The sequence below is a fragment of the Meriones unguiculatus genome, chromosome 20 (assembly GCF_030254825.1).
Source record: "Meriones unguiculatus strain TT.TT164.6M chromosome 20, Bangor_MerUng_6.1, whole genome shotgun sequence".
In the NCBI taxonomy this organism is placed as follows: domain Eukaryota; kingdom Metazoa; phylum Chordata; class Mammalia; order Rodentia; family Muridae; genus Meriones; species Meriones unguiculatus.
The window spans coordinates 65881622-65901930 of record NC_083367.1 but is presented as its reverse complement, the minus strand read 5'-3'; the positions used below and the strand labels follow the sequence as shown (position 1 = coordinate 65901930).

The 20309-nt window shown below is 39.1% G+C and overlaps 1 long non-coding RNA gene across 1 annotated transcript in view; it reads left to right on the top strand.

Moving 5' to 3' along the window:
• The first annotated feature begins 2377 nt into the window (after positions 1 to 2377).
• The window catches only part of LOC132649476 (uncharacterized), a 111902-nt gene continuing 93970 nt past the window's right edge, over positions 2378 to 20309 (top strand). The window contains exon 1 of the long non-coding RNA XR_009587923.1: positions 2378 to 2490. This is a non-coding gene — a long non-coding RNA (uncharacterized LOC132649476). The remainder of the gene's footprint in view (positions 2491 to 20309) is intronic.

The following is a 20309-nucleotide window of genomic DNA, read 5'->3' as shown; positions in this document are numbered from 1 at the left end:
TGGTGTGTGGGGCAAGGCTGCACCAAACTGTGGGGATCCTGGAGCTCCGCTCTGCCTTCCTCGGGGCTCCACCACACTCCATCGCTCTCCAAGGCTGAGGGATGAATCCGTCCACACAAACTTCCAGGGGAGCCTTTGTTCTTCTGAGGAGTCTCAGCGGCACTCCTCCCGTCAGTCACTGGAGCCCTGAGTCTCCACAGTGCCACTGAATGTTCTGATATTTCTTTTCTTTCTCTTTTATGTCCCCTCCCCCTATAAACATATAAAAGGATTAAGAGAAAACTTAACCTGCAGCTCATGGACTCAGGCAGTGAAGCCTCGTGGCTAGACGCTTCCACTAAGCCTGAATACCAAGGGCGCAAGCTTGTGAGAGGAGGAGAACATGAATTATAGCATGCTAATAAAATGGTGATTCTGCCCCATAATTCAATCCTGGCCATATCAATAAACTAACCATGAACTGAAGAGGACTCCGGGGCATCCTACAACCACTGTTACGGAAACCATGTGGGCCGCTTCTTCCTCAACGTGTTCCTGCTGAAAGCATGGGCCAGCATCTGCACCTCCTGAGATGCGGATTCTATAGGCTTCTGTATGACTACAAGCACAACCCAGGCCTGCTGAGCAAAGCTTGCATTCAGGACTCTAACAGAATACCTTACACTTTACATTCTGAAAAATTGAATCCATTCGGCTAAATTTCACTCATTGATCTTTCGTTCTAGTAACTTCCTGTTCTGATTTTATTTTTTCTTGAAGAATAATTTAAAAAATAATCTATAACCACAATATAGATATGGTCATGTTCAGGACTTTGTGATTGTGCTTCTCTGCTTTCCATCAGAAAGAATGTTTGTAAATGATCTGAACACAAGTGAGTGTGAAGCCATTTCTTAGCTCCTTACTGACCTGCTTTGCAGTCTAGTTCTAAACAAATGTATTCTATATGTCTCTTCTGTCCATCTGTATGTGTCTGTCATGTACACACACATGAGAGGGAGGGAGAGAGAGAGAGAGAGAGAGAGAGAGAGAGAGAGAGAGAGAGAAGCATTGGACATGTAAAAGTCCTGTTCTTTAGCCTCAAGTAGAAAACTGACTAGACGGCATTCGGGCCATCTTTAAATTGAGTCAGTGATTATAGGAATCCTGGGTTCAAAGAACAGAATGGTTTTAATACAACTCTATTGTTAGACTGTATGATTTAGAAAAGTTATTTTCCTATAGGCTGTTATTCTTCTAGTGATATCTAACTCAAAGAGAGAGAGAGAGAGAGAAAGAGACATTTGATTGATCAAATTCAAAACTACAGCTCAATACACTTAACTAGCCACAACCCCAGGATAAGGCTCAAGTTAAGCTTATTGGTGAAGAAAAGGCTAATTATTGCTGACAAGAGATTGTTTCATATATCCTTGCTGTTTTCCATCTGTACAAGGGGAACCTTAGTTCAAATTGAAGATACTAAGTAATTCCTGAGCTTGCTCATCTCCTAACACTGAACCTCTCATTTTTTCTATCAACTTGGGCTTGTATCTCTGCTTTGCCAGGACTGGACTGTGGAAGGGAACATAACAGGAAAAAAAGCGAGAAAAGGCTTCTGTTTCAGCCAACAAGTCTGTTCTTTGCCTCACCAAGAGTGTAACACCACGATCATTGTTTAGCTGTTGTCCATTTGCTTCCTACTCCATTCTTCAGAGGAAGAAAAAAATACAGAAAGACCCTGGAACCCTCTGGTGTTATAGGTCATAGGTACAGATGTACCAGTCATAGGTACAGATGCTCAGGCCTTTGTCTCTAACCCAAGTACAACTTCCTGTAAAGCTAGACTCATAACAGAGACTTCAGTTTGTTCACCTTTGATCCACTTGGTAACGGGTCTGCCAAACATTATAATAACTGAAGATGAAGAGGTCAATTTGAGAAGGAGTTGGGGGCATGGGAGAAGTTTGAAGGGGAGTGGAAGATATGTAAATACAGTACTCATGTGTGAAATTCTTTAAAAAAATGAAAACTTTTAAAACCTAAAAGGATTTGTCAGTTAGATACACCATTAAATCTTAAGCATTTACTTAATATAATACAATAGAATTCTCAGATTTGATTTTGATATCTACTATAATATACACCAGCCATTAAAAGGTGCAAATCTTGTCATATACCACATTCCAGTCCCAAAAGCACAATGCTACACGATTTCACACATGAATTACCAAATGTTATTAAAGGCAAAGAAATATAAAGCTGAAAGGGTATTGTCAAAGGCGGAGCAAGTGTCAGAACATCTAGTTTCACTTGGCAAGATAAAAACATTCGAGGAGTATGTCGCTCAGCGGTGAAAGTACACTGAATGTGGCTGGACTACACACTGAAAACACATCAGTTGGTAATTTCAGTCTTACATTCTTACCACAAGAAGAAGGTTATTCCCTGATCCCTATGACTTAGAAACCTAAAAGAAGAACTCACAACATTTTTCCATCTGGTTTTAAGGTAGGGTCTGGATAAGTTATAATTGTAGTTTCTGTGCACCAAATGTTTCACTTGCAATTAAGCAATTTTTATTGCAGTGTCCAAGCTCCTTTCTTTTTTAAAATTAATTAATTTTTTTTTATTAATTACAATTTATTCACTTTGTATCCCAGCTGTTGCCCCCTTCTTTGTCCCCTCCCAATCCTACCCTTCCTCCTCTTTTCCTCTGTGCCCCTCCCCTGATCCACTGATAGGCCAAACTCCTTTCCTTTGGTGTATTATGGATTTGTTTTGATATTGGTGGAATTTTGGTGTATAAAATGAAAAGCAAAACTTCAGCTTTTAAAGGCGTTATTACTGTAGACCGTGTAGAGATATGAGTATTTCTTCATAATCTCTAACTCTCATACTTCCTATGTCAAGTGACTCTGCAAGACTGTACTCTGGCCTTCTCTCTCTCTCTCTAATAGTAATTAATAATAATATTTAAATTTAGTAATTATTTCATGTTTCTAGTATAATACCAGTCTTAAATACTACCACCAACAGTACTAAGTACTGTATTTGCACATTATATTTCATTATAATCTAATTTTAATTCTATTATAGATTTATTAAGATAGAATTTCTGGGCTTGTAGCATCAAATTGTGGTTGAGTCTCCATCCCCCTCATAGGAAATCTTTCCCTTTCATGCTATTGGCTATTGAGGCATTTCTCAAATATTTAAAAGTGGTCCCTCCAGACAGGAGAATGAATGTGAACTCTCGCAGGAGCTAGGTGAGTACCACAAATGGCCCAGTGCAGGCACTGTCCTTCTTGGTCACTTCATGTTTCATCTGCTCTGTAGCACAGCCCTCTGTTTCAGAGAAAAGATGATGATTTTAAAGTCACTTACCAGTCAAAGCGCTTGAGTTTTCTGCATCAAATCCCTGAATAAAATCAGCACTCTGGGTGTGGGTGCTGTGTTACTCTGTGGTTTTGGAGTCCTTTTGATGCTTAAGGCTAACTGGATGGAAGAGAAATTCAGAACTGAAAGTAAACTTGCTTAGCACCTTTCCCAGCCCATCACTTTTGGTGAGAAGAAACTTTGGTACAGAAGGAGCAGAATTTGCTTTTGGTCTTCAGGATTAGACGGCTTCTCACACATCTTAGGTCCCATTCTGTGGTTTCGTGTCTGTTATGGAAGTTTTGGTTTCTTTGCATGTTATGTAAATATGCTTTTGTTTTAATCCCAAGTGTGGGATTTTAGTTGGGCTACAGTTTTCCCACACCTGTTCGTTGTCTTGTATGGAGCATGGCTTTTGCCAGCTGGTAGTAGCCTTCCACAGCACAGAGAGAACGTGAGACTCTGAGAGGATAAATATGAGAGATGAGAAAGAAAAGGTGTGGCATTCAGTGTGGCACTTGGGGCGACATTCGGCGTTGGCTTGTGGTGTGTAGCATTTTGGAGAGACCAGAGACAGTGTGGTGGTTTGGAACAGACAGATGGAGAGAAACACTTTGGGGTGCAGCAGTGTGGAGGAGACTGCTGGCTGCGTCTGCAGGTGATGGAGATTGGTTTAGAGCCCTAAAAGAACCCCATGATCCTGAACAGCTGGGAGAGGTAAAGGAGTCTGGGGCTCCTCTCCCGACTAACTTTTTCTCTCTCCTACTTAAGATTGGGGGTTGATGAAAGGGAGGTAGAGGTTAAACACCCCAAATATTCAGTCACCTCCATTTCCTTATCATAATGCCACAGAGACCAACTGAAGAATATCATGTATGCACCACTGTCCTTAGAAATATGTTGAAGTCTGTCATAGTTTGAATGAGAATAGCTCCATAGGCCTATATGTTTGAATACTTGGTCCCAAGTTGGTGGAACTGTTTGGGAAGGATTGGGAGCTTTGGCCTTGTTGAAGGAAGTATGTGTCATGGGTAGAGGAGGTTGGGGTTTGAAAAGACTCTTGTTATTCTCAGTGTGTACCTCTCTGCCTCCTACTTGTGGAGCATAATGTGAGCTCTTATCTATTCCTGCTGACATGCCTTTGCTCTGCGATCATATATGTAAGCTTCAGAGACCGTAAGTCTAATTAGATGCTTTTTTAAAAAATAAGTTGCTTTAGTTATGGTAACTTGTCATAGCAGTAGAAAAGTAACTGAGAAGTCCTTGAGTTTTCATGAATCAGTGGTGTTTAGCAAAATTCACCATGGTGACATGGGTGTTATTATCTGCTCCATGACATGTTGGAAGCCCCAGGTCTGATGTACCCACTGAGAAGATGAAATGTGGCCCATACTAAAGTGAAGGCTTCTGGTTTCTTTGAAGACTCAGTTCTGTCATGTGATGTTTTGCTGCAAGCTGGGCACATGGTTTTTTTTTTTTTTTTTTTTTGCAGGAGGCTGGCTTGTGAGAGGATGTTTTGCTATAATCTCTCTTGTGCAAGAGGCATGACTTTGGCCAGCTGAAAACATCCATGGGTGGACTTTGAGGAGAGGTTTTGCTTTCTAGATCAACATCTCTGGCTGATTTTCATGCTTCGACACTTGACTTCACAGAGAGAAACATTCCAGAGAATCTCGGGGAAATCCAACTAATTCTTGTGGTTTTTGCTAACTTGTCCTGCTGATTCGTGTTCCTGCTTGGCGTTGGCCCTTGAAGAGGACTGCTGGTATCCTGATGACTGAGTTTGGTAATCCCCTAAAGACCAATGGACCCTAATCAGCAGGAAGTAAATATAAGAGGTCTATAGCCCTTCCCCCTACTAATCTCCTTAAGGTGGAAGGGAGGTAAACGTGGTTAAGAACCCTAAATAAAGTAGGTTTGGTGAAAAGTCTAAGCCTATGCCACACAACTGAATGAATAGCTGTATTTTAACTTTTATTTGATTTTAATGAATGTGAAGTAGCACATGTAGATGCTGGTAGCTGTTCTGGACAGACTGTGACAGCATAAGAAAGAGATGCACACTTGACAAATGGGATGATCAGCTTTCAAAACACAGATGTAAAGAACAGGCAGGTAATTTTCTTTTATTTGCAGTCTTTTCAGAGTTTTAGGTTAATCATTGTTAATCATATGAAGAATATCTCAGGAGAAGCCAAAAAAAAGTCTTTTTCTAAAACACACACACACACACACACACACACACACACACACACGACAGTTTAGTGACAATCATAAAATTAACTTTTTCAAAAGAAAAAGAAAAAAAATGAACACTACTGCCATCTTGTGGATCCTGGGTGCAGGGACATGTTCAGGTTCTGCTAAATGATCTGCCTGTGAGACAGGATGGGGACGGTACTCAAGGGAGACACCTGCTATGTGTACCAATGCCTCAAATGCAAGATCCCTGGAGGCCTGGAGGGACACTCACTGGCAAAACAACTCCACAAAAATTGGCTAGTTTTCACTTCTGCATAGTTGAAAGCATGGACAGGCTCTGGATTTTATTATAATGAATACTGTCTTCTTTTTAAACAGTTGACTCCTAGTTTGGTTCATTTTGACAATAATCATTTGCTATATTTTACCCAACATCCCCCTTTACTTCTTTCAAATATCACAGAACTAGAAAGGGAGATAGGATAATAGATAGTAGAATGTTAGGACAATTGAAACAAAAGGAAACTATTTTTTCAGCTCTTTCTCTCTGCCTTTTTCTCTGTCTGTGTAGGTGTGTGTGTTTCATATGTGTGTGTTATACATATGCACATGTGTGTAGAGCCATGCACACATGCAGAGGCCAAAGGGGCATGGTGGTTGTCCTGCTCAGTCATTACTTGTCTTATTTCTTTAAGACCTTGACACAAAAATCTCATGAAAGCTGCAGCTAGGCTGGAAACCAGCAAGCCCCAGAATCCCTTTGTCTCAGATTTCCACAGCATTGGAGCTAAGGGCCTGAGTGCAACAGTGAACATAGGTGCTTGAGGTTTGAACTCAGATCCTCATGCTTACAAATCAAACACTCATCCCAAACCTATATTTCCAGCTTCTGAAATGCTTTTGATTGTCGTCATGGTTCTATTTAAACACGTATCAATACAGGCACATGCATACTCACCCCCCCCAATATCCCTGATGTGATTAATTTTCCTATCTCTCATCCCATTTTCCTCTCATGAAAAGAATTGTAGGGCCCTCTAGGGCAGGAACTCTGCCTGGTGCTCGTCAAATATTAATTGTAATTTATACTTATTAATTGATTTGTCTTCTAGATCTCCTCCTGCTCATGTGCCCACAGGTACTCTCCTGGTTCAATTTAATAATATAGAAATTGCTTTCATCGAGACAATACTTATTGATAAAAATAAAAAGAGAATTCAACACTATTTTATCCACTTAAAGGCAATGAGAAAGAGTATGTTATATATATATATATGTGTGTATATGTAACACATATAATTATGATGGAAGAAAGAAAAGACATGATTAATTATACATTTATATTTGTATTGTCCTGGCTGGCTTTACAATGGTGCTAATGGATGTTATCATAGGTGTTTTTTTTAATATAAAATAAATAAATAAATTATTTTTCATACATATGAATTTAGGATAAATCATTATGTTAGGGCATTTGGTAAGTCTTAATTTGAAGGTAAAGAAAAATGGGAAAGTGTAATTGCTAGGAAACTTAACTTCAGAATTCTGGAAGTTTAGTCTAGCAAGTAATAGGTATTCAGGTGGCATATGCAAAGGTCAGAAGTTGAAATGTGAAAAGTGGGGGCATCAGGAACTTGAGTACAAAGGACTATTTCTCTCCATAAAAGAAACAACATTGACAGGTGCTGTAAAGTGGGACAGGAGAGCACACACAGACTGGGCTATAGAAAGAACTCTCAGGGTTTGGAACATTTGGAATGTCCACAAAATGCAATCTGTGCTGTAAGAGACAAAAATACCCAATCTGAGACATCAAGGCCAGTAGAAATTGATCATCCAAAGGTGCTGAAGCTGCCGCCAAAGGACTGGCTGCGTAGGTGGAACCAGGAGGGGAAAGGATCTTCCTGGTTCACTGACTTCAAAAGAGAAGAGACACTTGCCTTCCAGAGGGTTAGGCAAGAACAGAACACACTGGTATATAAGATGATAATGGAGAAATAAGAGACAAACCAAGTATAATTCCCAGTGCATAAAGCCACAGCAATGGCAAGAATATCAAAGCTTGCAATAATGAAGATTAACACATAAAATCTAGGAACAGCTCAAATGAGAGGTGACATTTCTTCCCATGCCTACTTTCCTTTTCCAAGAATAAATTTATAGACCTAATGTAGGCCAAGTAACCAAGGCAGAGCTTGAAGTGCTGTATACCAGAAACTCCAGAGGAGCATTATTCATCTTCGTCAACATTCATGAAAGAAGACTTAAGGAAAGTGTGAATAAATTCATTCTTCTGCTGCTTGAATGTAAGTAAAACTAAAAAAAGCAATGAGGAAAATTCATCTTTATCACATTTAGAAGATAAGCAAAACAAAATTAATACTTTCATTTTTGACAGTATGGCAAACTATGTCATTTGAAATCTATCCGCATCTAGCATCTATAAATAATAAAATAAAAATGAAGCATAAAAAATTATTTGACATGTAGAGAGCTAAACGAGAAAGAAACCATGGCCTAGGGACCAAGAAGGAAAATAAAATCAAATATTTGCTGTGTGAGAGTTGTCATTATACAACCAAGTAGTATTTATCATAGAGTTGCCCAAGCAGAGATAAGAGAAATCAGGACTTTGCCAGAAAGAGAGGGAAAAATATGTTACAATTACAGCTCTACACAGCCAAGACCCTTGATGGGTTCTGTGCTCAGTGAAGGGTGTCTTTGAAGAGTTCTGTTTACCAGGTCAGAAAGATGATAAAGACAGCTTCCTTGTCTTGACTACAACTGGGAAATTGTAAGTGAAGGCAGAGCCCCACCCACATTTGTTGGGAGACTGAATTCTCTTGACTAGAAACTCCGAAATGAAAGATTAATAATATAAAATAGTCAAAGTTAGTGATGCCCTAAGTCTCCAAACGGAAATATACAAGGAACACTTTCTAAATCACACCTTAATGTTTTGGTTTTTTTTTTTTTATCTAATGGCCCATTTTTCAAATAATGACGATATAATAAAATATTTCATACTTCAAAATAAAACAGTCCATCAAAAGTTAGCATATAAGCAATCATTTACCTGCTGATAATTTTAGCTGAAAGAATGACAGTATGAAATGAAATATAAAAAGAAGAGATTCAGTGTATATTGAAATGTTAAAAGTTGAGAAAATAGTTTCCTAAAATTAAAAAAATACTCTGAAAAATCTAGTTACCAACGTAAGGAGATGAACACAGAAATTACAAATTATAAAATATATCTGAGGAATTGTTCAATGTTCAGAAATAAATAAAATTGTTGAAAATATAAAAGAAAGTTAAGAAACATGGAAAACAGAACATGTTTCAATGTTATTAATTGAATAAGAAAGAGGAAATGGTGAGAGTGGGGAAAGTGCACAATTTAATGATGCCAGACAAGAGATTTTTCAATAATTAATGAAACACAGGATATTTGGATTCAGGTAGAATGATGAACTACTGAAAGGATGAAAAAAATTTCATTTTTAGAAGCAAGTGGTGTGAAAGAAAAACATCCCCAAATGAAAACAAATTAATTTACAAGGTTGTCATATTTCTAGGTTGTAACAAAAAAAGCCAGACACAAAGATATAATATTCAAAAAGCATTGAGAAATAACCTTCCATTGGATTTTTTATACCCAGCTAACCTATGGTTTGTCTGACCATTCAAGACATTTTCATAAAAAAAAAAAAAAGAAGTATTAAAACAAGCAGTACTAGAGAATTTGCAAGCTCAGAAAGTTTTTGATAAGTCAGCAACATATTTGGGAAGTAAATATGGTAATGATGGTGCTAGTTGTGAAGTGACAATAGCAATGAATTTGTTGGGTTGTAAACATGAGATTCAACTGATATTCAGGGAAATGTTAATGTAAGAAAAATAAAATAGAATTAAAGTCAAAGTTCCCTCCAGTCTTGCATTGTCCATAAGGAATATGAGAATATGATTAACCTTATTTTCTTATGTGTTAATAAATACAGAATTTATTCACGTATACATAATGTACACATAAACACAAAATAAGAACTTTATTATGCTTATTTATCTAACACATTATTGTGCATATTTAAATTTGTGGGTGATATTGTGCTAGTGATATCTTTGTTGCTGTAATAAAACATTTTGACCAAAAGCAACTTATGGAAGGAAAGGGCTTACTTCAGATTACAGGTTACAGTCAATCACTGAGGAAATTCAGGGTATAAACTTAAGCAGAAACTTGAAGTAGCAATAATGCAGGAAGACTGCTTGTTGGCTTACTCATGCTCAGCTACCTTTCATATATAGCCCAGGATCACCCTCCTGGGGAATGATGCCACCCTTGGTGGACTAAATCTTCCTAAGTCAACTAACAATCAAAACCATCGTTCACAGACATACTCAGATGCCAATTTGATCTAGAAAATTCCTCAGTTAACACTTTGCTGTCCAATGACTATAGGCTGTGGGTAGCTAACTAGAGACAAGCAATAAGAGAAAGAAACTAGATTGTGTGTGTTTATATGTTTGCATAAAAATATCTTTCTCCCCAAGGAACTGAGAACTGTTTCTATAACAGAAAAAACATACTGTAGAAAAATATATTATTGACATGACACATTTTTATATAGATGTAATTCATTTTAAGTTTTATTTTATTTTTCTGCTTTATTTGGTTCCTTGACACAGAAAACACTTTTTTCTGCACATAATGATGACAATATTGCATACAGTAACAAATACCTTATATCTCTCAATGCTTGTTATTCATTGAAACATTCTTAGTAGTTATTTAAAAAATACTGTTTTTAGGCTACTGAAATGGCTCAGTGAGTAGTGATACCTGGGAACAGCTTGATGTCCTGAGTTCACTCTCTAGGAGAGATCATAAAAACTGAGTCCTGCAAGTGGCCATCTGACTTCCACACACAGTCACGGCGTATGTGTAATCCCCACCTCTTCACACACATACAAACACAAATAAATGTGTGCAATGAAAATTAAGAAAAAAATCTTCTAGGTGGAATTCAGTTGTATGAATCAGGCCCCTGCCTCATGGTTGCATGGTGTCAGTCTGTTACTTTGGGCTGAAACAAGGCAGAACGTTATGGCTGTGGAAGCATGCCCGAGGAACTTCTTCACCGAGTGGTGGATAAGAAGTGAGAGTAAGGAAGGGGTGGGGGACAGGTAGAACCTTCAAAGCCATGACCCTTGGAACATTCTCCCTCCAGTTAGGGACTACATTTTAAAATACTCATCACCTCTCAAAGCATCTCCCTCACTGCGGCCACATATTAGTCATGTGAATCCATGGGAAACAATTTCTACTAAAACCATATCAATGTATCAGTCTTCTATGAGATATAGTTCATTTTTCTCTAGTCTCTTTCAGTTTAGAATTAATTGTTCCTTTCTCCATGGCACTGGCTTCTTCAAGAATACTTTGCAAATTTCTTTATTGCAGCCTTCTGGGTACAAATGATCTTATTCTTTTTTCCATGTACATTTACTATGAGCTATATGCAAGATAAAGATTTCATGAATTCAAGATAATCCTTTTTCTTGCCAAGATTATATCTTTGATGATGGCATGCATTTTGTTTTTATCATATCAGAAAACATGTACATTTATTCCAGTACATGGAGGTTTGGCACATCTCAACAAGGACTTTTGATGATGAAGGGTAATAGGCATACTTTCTTGCAGCTCAGTGGTATTTTTTGTGTCTATAATCTGTTTCATTAGCCATTTACTCAGTCATTCTTTATTGTGTGTCTCAAGTGGCTTTCTACTGAAGACAGTAGGATACTTTATCAACTGAAACTACTTAGTTAAAGTTCTTTCTAGAAAGGCAAAATAAATATTTCAGATCATCTCTTTATTTAATACAATTCCAAAGCTAGGCTGCAAGTAATAACAAAGACATTTCAACTTTTTTTCTAATTTAAAAATGTTTTTTGCCTCTATAAACACATAGGTGTTCATAGGTGCCAAGTGCTTCAGTTGATGGCAATACTGCAATCTTTTTTCTTTTTCAAGGTCCAAATGGACAGGGACCTGGCTACTAAGGAACTCTTCCAAGTTGACTCTTAGGTCCTTTCAAGAGACCCCATTAATCATGAAACCATTCTGCAAGCACACGGTTTCCTGCTCACACTCTACCTCCTTTACACAGATCTCACTCTGTGATTTCCCTCTAGGACTCCTTGTTCCTTTCCGTCTTGAGTTATATTAAGATCAGGAATTGAGCCAGGAGAAGGCTCTGTTTATGACATCTCCCATGGGCCTTTTGTATGCTCAAATGAACCATCATCAGACCTGACTTGTCTTTACTTTCTCTCCTTTTCCCTGACTTTTCTTCTTGTTGGGCTACTTCCCATCATCATATAAAACTTATATTCTCTAGCTGCTTGTATCACTTACCATGTTACAGTAAATGTAAAGAGACAAAACTCACCATTTAGAACACAGAGATTCTTTATAAAAGTCGCCTATGTATTATCTCCAAGAACTTTCTAGAACGTAATATTAAGGCCCAAGAGTAAAGACATGTCAAGCATGCAAGGGGAATGTCTACCAAGAAGAACACAGAGAAGGTTGATCAGGATCAGAACAAACTACACTGCAAGGCAAGGACTTCTGAGAGCTACTGTCTCTTAGTGCTATGAGGAACCATTACTGAGGAAGACAGAATAGTTTTGCATGTGTATTTATGAAATAAACCTGACCTAATCTTAAGGGGATATTTGCAAATCTGCATATTGAAATACTTTAGCCTTTACCTAAGATGTGTTCATATGTAAGACATAAACAAAATAAAACCATTGAGCTGGAACAAAACTGTGTGTAACCTTTTAAAATAATTCTGTCTGGATACATGGCAGGCTGCAGAACAAGGAATAGATGCAATGAGACACTACATTGGATTCTCAAATATCAGAGAATCAGTATCATGTGGCCTGTGTTATCTGACTAGCAGCATTAGAAATCAAACAGTGCAACATGATCTTCTGAATGACCCATACAACTGAAAAAATTATGAAACTGTTACATACCAAAACTTGGATAACGCAAGACAAGCTTTTCTTAAAAAGAAATGACTAACAACACCCCAATGTCCACAGAAGAGAAAGTCACCTGTCAAAGAGACTCGAAAAGGGAGCAGAAGGGAGAAAATAACTGGGTTACATTTTTCTCTCTTTAATGAATGAAATAGAAAATAAACCTCATGAAACCACGTGGGCAAAGGTTAAGAACTATTCCTTTTTTCAAGACTAACAAAATGGAAAAACTCTGGGCAAGGATGATTAGGGGAAAATAAAGACAAAAATCACAAATAGATCCAGGACCAGAGCCTTCAGAATGACAAAGTACCCATGTGAATGGCAGAGGTTGGGCTGTAGCCCATGGCTATGTTCATGCTGTGCTTTCTCATCCTCCTCCACCAATGACTAAAGTTAAGGTGATCAGAAATTTCTAAGGAAGTAAGTGATAGTTTCAGGGAGACTTAAGACAGATGTAAGTAGCAATGCAGAGAAATAGGCCCCAGTCTAATAGAATTAAGCTGTGTAGTTGACTCATAAAAATGACTTTTATTTATAAGAATCTCTTACTCCAAATGGGATGTTTGTAGAAACTTGAAGTTATTGTAGAGGTTAATTGTGCTTTTAAGGTACTGGCTCTATAGTATTCCTTCTAATAAAAAACTGTAGAGTTTCTATTTTTCTTTTAATAATAATAATTACTATTGTTATTGTATTGTGAGGGGGCTCACATGTGCCACGGAGCACATGAGGAGGTTAGAGAACATGTTTTTGGAGCCACTTCCCTCCTTCCACGTAAGATCTGGGAAGTGAACTCATATCATCAGGTTTTTGTGGCATGCACTATTAGATACTGAGCCATCTCACCAGCCACACAATTTTCACAGTCAACTACATTTACAACAAACAGACATGTAAATAACATTGTCATGCCCAAACTGACACACATTTCTCTGGAAATAGGGGCTTGAGGACTCTGTCTCTGCAAAGCCTGAAGGAGCCAGAGCTGTGTCACTGAATGCACTTTCAAAAAATAGTATTGAAGAATATTCCCTGAAGATAATTTTTTTTCTCTAATTGTTTGAAGCTCTGCCAAGTTCCCAGTGAACTAACACAAAGGAGAAATCCTGAGTAGCACACAGGTCCATATGTGTACTCTTTCCATTTATACACCTGTGCTAGACTCTGCCATATTAACACTCACTGTTTCTTTTTGATGTTTATTGCTGGGAATAAATATGATATTAAATGAATATTGATTCGAATATGGTTTACTATCCATTGTGAATTTCCTATTAGAAAGGCAAATGATCTTTGATTGTTCTCTGAGGAAACTGATCTCTACACCATGCTTGATTGAAACAAACCTGGTTACATGGCATTTGCCAAGTCGCCCTGCAAGGAGACCCTTGTCTGGAAAATTCCTTGATATATGTCTTAGGCCCAGGGGATGATTGGATTGGGCATTCCCATCACACATAGAAAAAAAGCAAGAAGACTCCACCATTAGACACATTTCTTCTCTTTGTGGTCTGGCATTAGCTGTCAAGCGTTTAGCTCCTGATGTTCTAGGCATAAGAACTGAGAAAAGCAAATCAAAAGTTATTGTTACATTCAACTCTCTAACAAGATGAATCTGAAAGTGGAAGTTTGCAGTGGGAGGGCCACGAGCGAAGTCCAACAATTAAAATCTCACAGACTTTCTTTCAGTTAAGTAAAATTTGCATCTTGTGCAAATTAATTGGAATTTTATAACAGATGGAGCTGCCGGATCTAGGGTCAGCAGAAAGAGAGTTTTCAGTTGATTGATGAGATGATGAAAATTTCCTCCTTCCTTGATGTAATAAAAGAACTTCGCAGAGATAATTTGGGGACATCGGTGCGGCCCGTATCTTAGCACCAGGCATGTGCACCGGAGTGGAAATATATTAGGGCCATTTCAGAGTGTGTTCTGAATCAGCACACTGACACTTCTCTCTTTGGAAGGTGTTTTTCTTCTTCTCGACTGTGTTGGCCAAGTGACAGCACAATGGCCAGGATTTTCTCAGTGTCCCAGTAAGCAAGGCTGAGCTGCTGTGTGATTTAAGGCGATTTCTTCAGCTCTGGAAGTCAGACTCAGAGTGGCATCTGCGAATAGACTTTCTCGATTTGTATTAGAGTACTCTGCGCCCACCAACAACCACATGAGGTGGTGTAAAGAGCTCATCTTTGTCAGGTAAATGACTGCAAATTGTATACAGTTTTGCTTCGAAACAGCCCAGGCACTCCAGAAAAAGAAATGTCTGGAGTTGTTTCTTTTGTAAGACTCAGATGCAAACAACTTTCCTTGCTTCCCCAAGACTGAAAAGATTGGGGGTAGAGACAATTGCAGATACCCACGGAGATACTTTTTCTAAACATTTTTTCTGACATTCCTCCTCGGTTTGCTGTCCTTTAGTGACCTGTATTGTGCACTGCTGCTCACAGCAGTGGTTGAATATACATTTGTCATTGAAGGGACTAAAAATCCCCAAAGTGTTACTGGCCTGGGTGTAATAAAACAGACAGCTGAACTCGAACTGATTGAAATGCAGTCTAGCCTACAGCTTCGGGCACAGTTAAAGATGCAGGCATGGCGGTGCTTATAAATTGACTTAGCTTTTAACACTGGCTCCACTGAGTAGCTGCCACCCGTGTATGTATGTGGCTTGCTGAACTTGATAATATGCTGAGCATGACATTCACTAGGAAGTGTTTAACAACCAAAAAGATCTTCTCCACATTGCCAACATAAACTACACGTGGATATGTAACCTGACTATGTATGTATGTGCTTGTCTATACATGCCTATACACGAAGACATATGTAATGGCTCAGGAAAGCGGAGGTTCAAGAGCAAGGCTGAGTAATTATAGTAGCTTTATTTTTGCGTGTGTTTGTGTGGGTATACATGTATGTGTACAAATGTAGAGGTCACAAGCTGGTGACAGTTGTCTTTCACAGTCTTTCTCAATCTTATGTTTTGAGATAGGATCTTAACCTTTAGCTTGCCAATTTGGCTAGACTGGCTGGCCAGAGAGCTACAAGGAATAATTTCTGTTTCCCTATTACTGGGATTACAGGCATATGCTGCCATGCCAGTCCTCCTCCTCCTTCTCTTCATCATCATCATTCTTACCACTATTATTCTTTTAGGTAGTTTCTGGGGCTTGAATTTGGATCCGCACTGTTGCAGAGTAAACATGTTATTAACAGGACCACCTCTCTCAACCCAGTAATAGCTTGAAAACAGAGAGAGAGAGAGAGAGAGAGAGAGAGAGAGAGAGAGAGGCTCGTTCAACTCATTTCATCAAGGTCCAACATGTGCAAAATTCATGTTATATGGAACAAGGGTGAAAATTGTGAAATTGGAAGTTGGGTTTTCTCAAGAACACACTGGTGATCTTCAGTTATGATCTTCAAAAAAATGCACCAGATACAGTGTTCTCTCCCAACACCATCTCTATCAGTAGCCTCAAAGCAGAGTATCACCTTGGAAACCTAAACAGGCAGTTGATGTCTTTACCGGAGATTTCTCAGGTCCGTAATCTGAACAGGCTTCTCTGGTTTCATTCTCGACGTACTCATGGAATAAAGTGCCTAATTAACAATTTGATTTCAGGAAGGTCTTCATTTTTTTCATAGGTCTTCCTGTAGCATCCTGAGGCCAGTTCTCCATCATTCCATGTTCTTTGCATTTATATCCATATAAAATAGGCACTAATGATGAAATAAGGAATGCATATATATCTAGAAGCTCAGGCAGGATTCTGTTTTTTCCTGCCCTGGCTTGGAATAGGAGGAAAGGTCAACTGAAATCAGATAGACCAGGAAAGTAAATTAATGTTTAAGAGCCTGGTGTGCTCAGCTGGCTTCTTTAATAGGCTCTTCATGGTACTTTATTGGCTAGCTTGCAAGTTGTCTTGTCCCTGTCCATAAGAATCTCAGAGGATGGAGACCATGACTGAAGTCTGAAGGGATTCATAGATGCAACAGCTTGGAAAGTGGGAAGGAGACTGCTTCCCTTTTACAAGATGAAGTGTATATGCTCATGGGATTTGGCTTGTTGAAAGAGTGTATGTTTCAAATTTAAAAAACAATTTCTTGCATATTATACACAGCCAAGGGCACGTAATTAGGAAGCCATAACTCCTCCATAGTTCTGTACTAAAACAAATCTTCTGACCCTCTGAAAAGGTTTCCTTTTTTGCTATTTGTTTTCTTGAGTTAGAGTCTAGGCTAGCCATACATTCTCTGCATAACCAAAGATGACCTTGAACTCCTGACTCTCCTGCTTCCACATCCCAGATGTAGCCATAGACATGTCTTTGCACCTTGTGACACTTTTATGAATTAGAAGAAGAAAGGAGTGGGGATTTTTCTGAACAGCATTAAGCATTGTTTACTTCCATAGTTATCCTTTTAATTAAGCATTAGCATGGTTTACATGCAAATAAAGCTATACAGGTTTGTGTGTGAATTTGCTTGCACTTGTCCCTGTAAGTGATTGCAGCTAATTTTGGTAAATAATTTATATTGCACTTGAAGGCAGAAAATAAATTTACAAATGAAAAAAAAATTAAAACAATTGCTTTGTACCCTCTGACATTTCTTCAAATCTTGAGTTTGAAGGTTTTTATCTCCCTGGTTGGCCTTAATTATCTTTGTACCGTTATGATTCCTTTAGAAAGGTTTACCGTTGGTTTTTATAATCAAATTGATGGCACTGCAAATGCTCTGACCAGTATATTTTCATATACTGCTCCACTGTCTTTGGAGATACTGACTAGCCCCCTGCTCTTTTCAATTACACCATGTGGAATGTAACAGTCTTTTGTGTATATTCATGAAAGCCTTTCTTGATTTCTTACATAGAAATCCAAACACAGCCATCATGTGTGACAACTGATTGATTGGCTCACTCATGCAATAGAGAACAGCTCACACCTCTGAGGAAACAATCATTTAATCAGATCATTTAATCTGAACCAAATATTAGTGACTATGGCCATAGAACATGGATTCACTTTGGCCTGGGTATCATGTTCCAATGTGGAAACCAGTTACATGAATTTTAGAGTCACATCCCATGAGAACATCATAAATTAGGGCAGTGTCCAAATACATTGATGGGATCATGAGTTTACAATACAGTAGGAAGCACTCTGCTATAGAACTTATCTGCTTGCTGATGACATCCTCAGCTTTTGTACTAATCTGCTAAGAATATATTCTGATAATTTTATTGGATAGGACTTTAGGTAAGAAAGAAATGAGCAGTGGTTGTTGCTTTGGGTAGATGGAATAGCTCTTTGGTTTACAGTCATTCATTTTTCATCAAAGACTGAGAGCATGCCTATCATGTATGGAGAACAAACAAGTTTTGGAAATAAACTCACGGATAGAAGCTCAACTTTTGTGGATTTCAAACTCTGGAAGTAAAGCAACATACATATATAATACATGAAGGGAAAACTGTTAAAGTAGATGTCATTGTAAGGGTTCGCACCAAAAGAAGGGAACAAAAAGTCCATAGTTAGGCATAAAAGCTGAGAGTCAGCCTGGAGCCCACTTGGCAGGATTTGAGTCCTATCCTGTGTCACTTACTAGCCCTCTAACATAGCTCCTCCCCATAAATGGTGCCCAGAAAACAACAGATTGCTTGGGAAGTCATTCTGTAAGGGAAACATGAAATGATATTTGAAAAGCACAGAGAATTAAAAGAGCAAGTGAAACACTGGCATAGAGTTTCTATCTTTAAAGTGTCTATTGACTTCCTTCTGTAAGAGAGTAGGGGTAAGTCAGGAAATTGTCACAGATGTGATGTGTTAATTGACATCTGAAGGGTGGGTGGGATTTGTCATTGTCGATAAGGGGTTGGTCCGATGGACAGCTTCAGGGGTGCCATGCCTTACAGAGTGCTGAAACATCACTAGAAAATGAAAAGATGGTGAAGTGATGTTTGTTAGAACTCCTCCCAGGGAGAGCACTGAGTATAGTTTCTAGAAATACCATGACAAGTGGATTGGGGTATGGGAAGGGGACCCCTAAGGGCTGTGCCCCTGTGACCACAGATGGCCACTAAGTGGCTTCCTGGGAGCTGGGCCTGCTTAACTCACATGGTTGTTTTGTGAGCACTTACCCCAAAACCTTGCCATCTTTTATCCAGCTTAGTATTAATTTGACAGAGTGCTGATTGCTAGATCACCTTGAAGCAAGGTTATATGGTTATTCTAGGCCGAGGGGAACTTGTGGATAGAGAAGAATTCAGGAACATCCAAGATGGAATAAATTCAATGAGGAGTTTAGAAGGTTCCGGAAGGGTAGAGGAACTGCTGGTGGGAGGATAGATAGAGTCCTGGAATGAAAGACTTAGACACAAGTTAAGGGTCCAGGCTCAGGCCTTTAGGTAATGTCCATCCACTTGGAATGTAAGTGGAGGTGGCAGACATAAGAAACTTTGTAGTACGTAAGGTGGTGTAGGATTAAGGAGTGGAGTGAGAAAGGAGGCAGGGTCACACTGTAGGGGCCTTTGGAACAGGCATGTGTCTGGAGACGAAGGGGTTGAAGTTAGTCAGTGGTTGTACCCAGGAAGAGAGAGTGAATGAAAGGATAGGACAGGTATCTATGTGAATTTAAGTGACCAAGTAGATGCAGAAATTGGTTTTCTTTACTGTCACTATTAATACCGATTTATGTTATATTTATGTTATCAAAGTATAGTAAGACAAATTTCAATATGTGAGTTGGAGCCAGGAGAGATGTGAGTCACATTCCAGTGGCCTTGGCAGTTGGTGTTCCAAGCGATGAAGTTTACATGAAAGAATATAAATCAACTATAGACTGCTAACCTTTCGTAAAGGTAAGGTAATATTAATAAGGTCACAAACCACAATATGATTTTATTAGAGGGAGTCTGCTTATATTTAAAGAATATTCGGGGGTATGCTCTTTGTCATAGCGATAAAGGGATTGAGGAGATGGCTCAGTCAGTAACGTGCTTGCTTTCTAGACATGAGGACCTGAGTCTGGTTCTGAGAACCCACACAAACATGCTGGGGGTGGCTGCGGAGGTGGCTCAGTGGCTCAGGGCGTGCAAAGTAAGTTCAGGTTTTGGTTCAGATGTCCACGACCCACAGAAAGTCCTGGTGTGTCAGGCCGCTCAGACCTATAATCCCTGGGCTGGGAAGACAGAAGCAAGCGGAAGCCTGGGGCTCACTGGCCCAAATGCTCATGCACAGTGAGCACCCTCCATCCATCCATCCTCACACGATGACAGGAAACACTCTAAACTGCTGGGAGTAGGTGGAGGCGACTGCCTGAAACCCAGTAGTGGGGAGGCAGAGTCAGCAGGATCTCTGTGGCTCACCGGCCAGGCAATCTAGACTAACTGGTTGGTCACAGGCTAACCAGAGACCCTATTGCTATGGTGGACAGCGCTCCTGAGGATGACAAATGGGGTTATCCTGTGGCCTCCACACCTGTGTGAACATATGTGCTTATGCACATACACATGGTCCCCCCCCCACACAAACACACACACATAGACACACAGAGAGATACATACAGAGAGAACGAGGCAAAAACCTATTATTCTTTTTGAGTTTTAATTATGTTAAGGCTTCATTCAAAATTTTATCCACCTCTCTCTCTCTCTCTCTCACTGTCTCTCTCTCTCTCTCTTTTG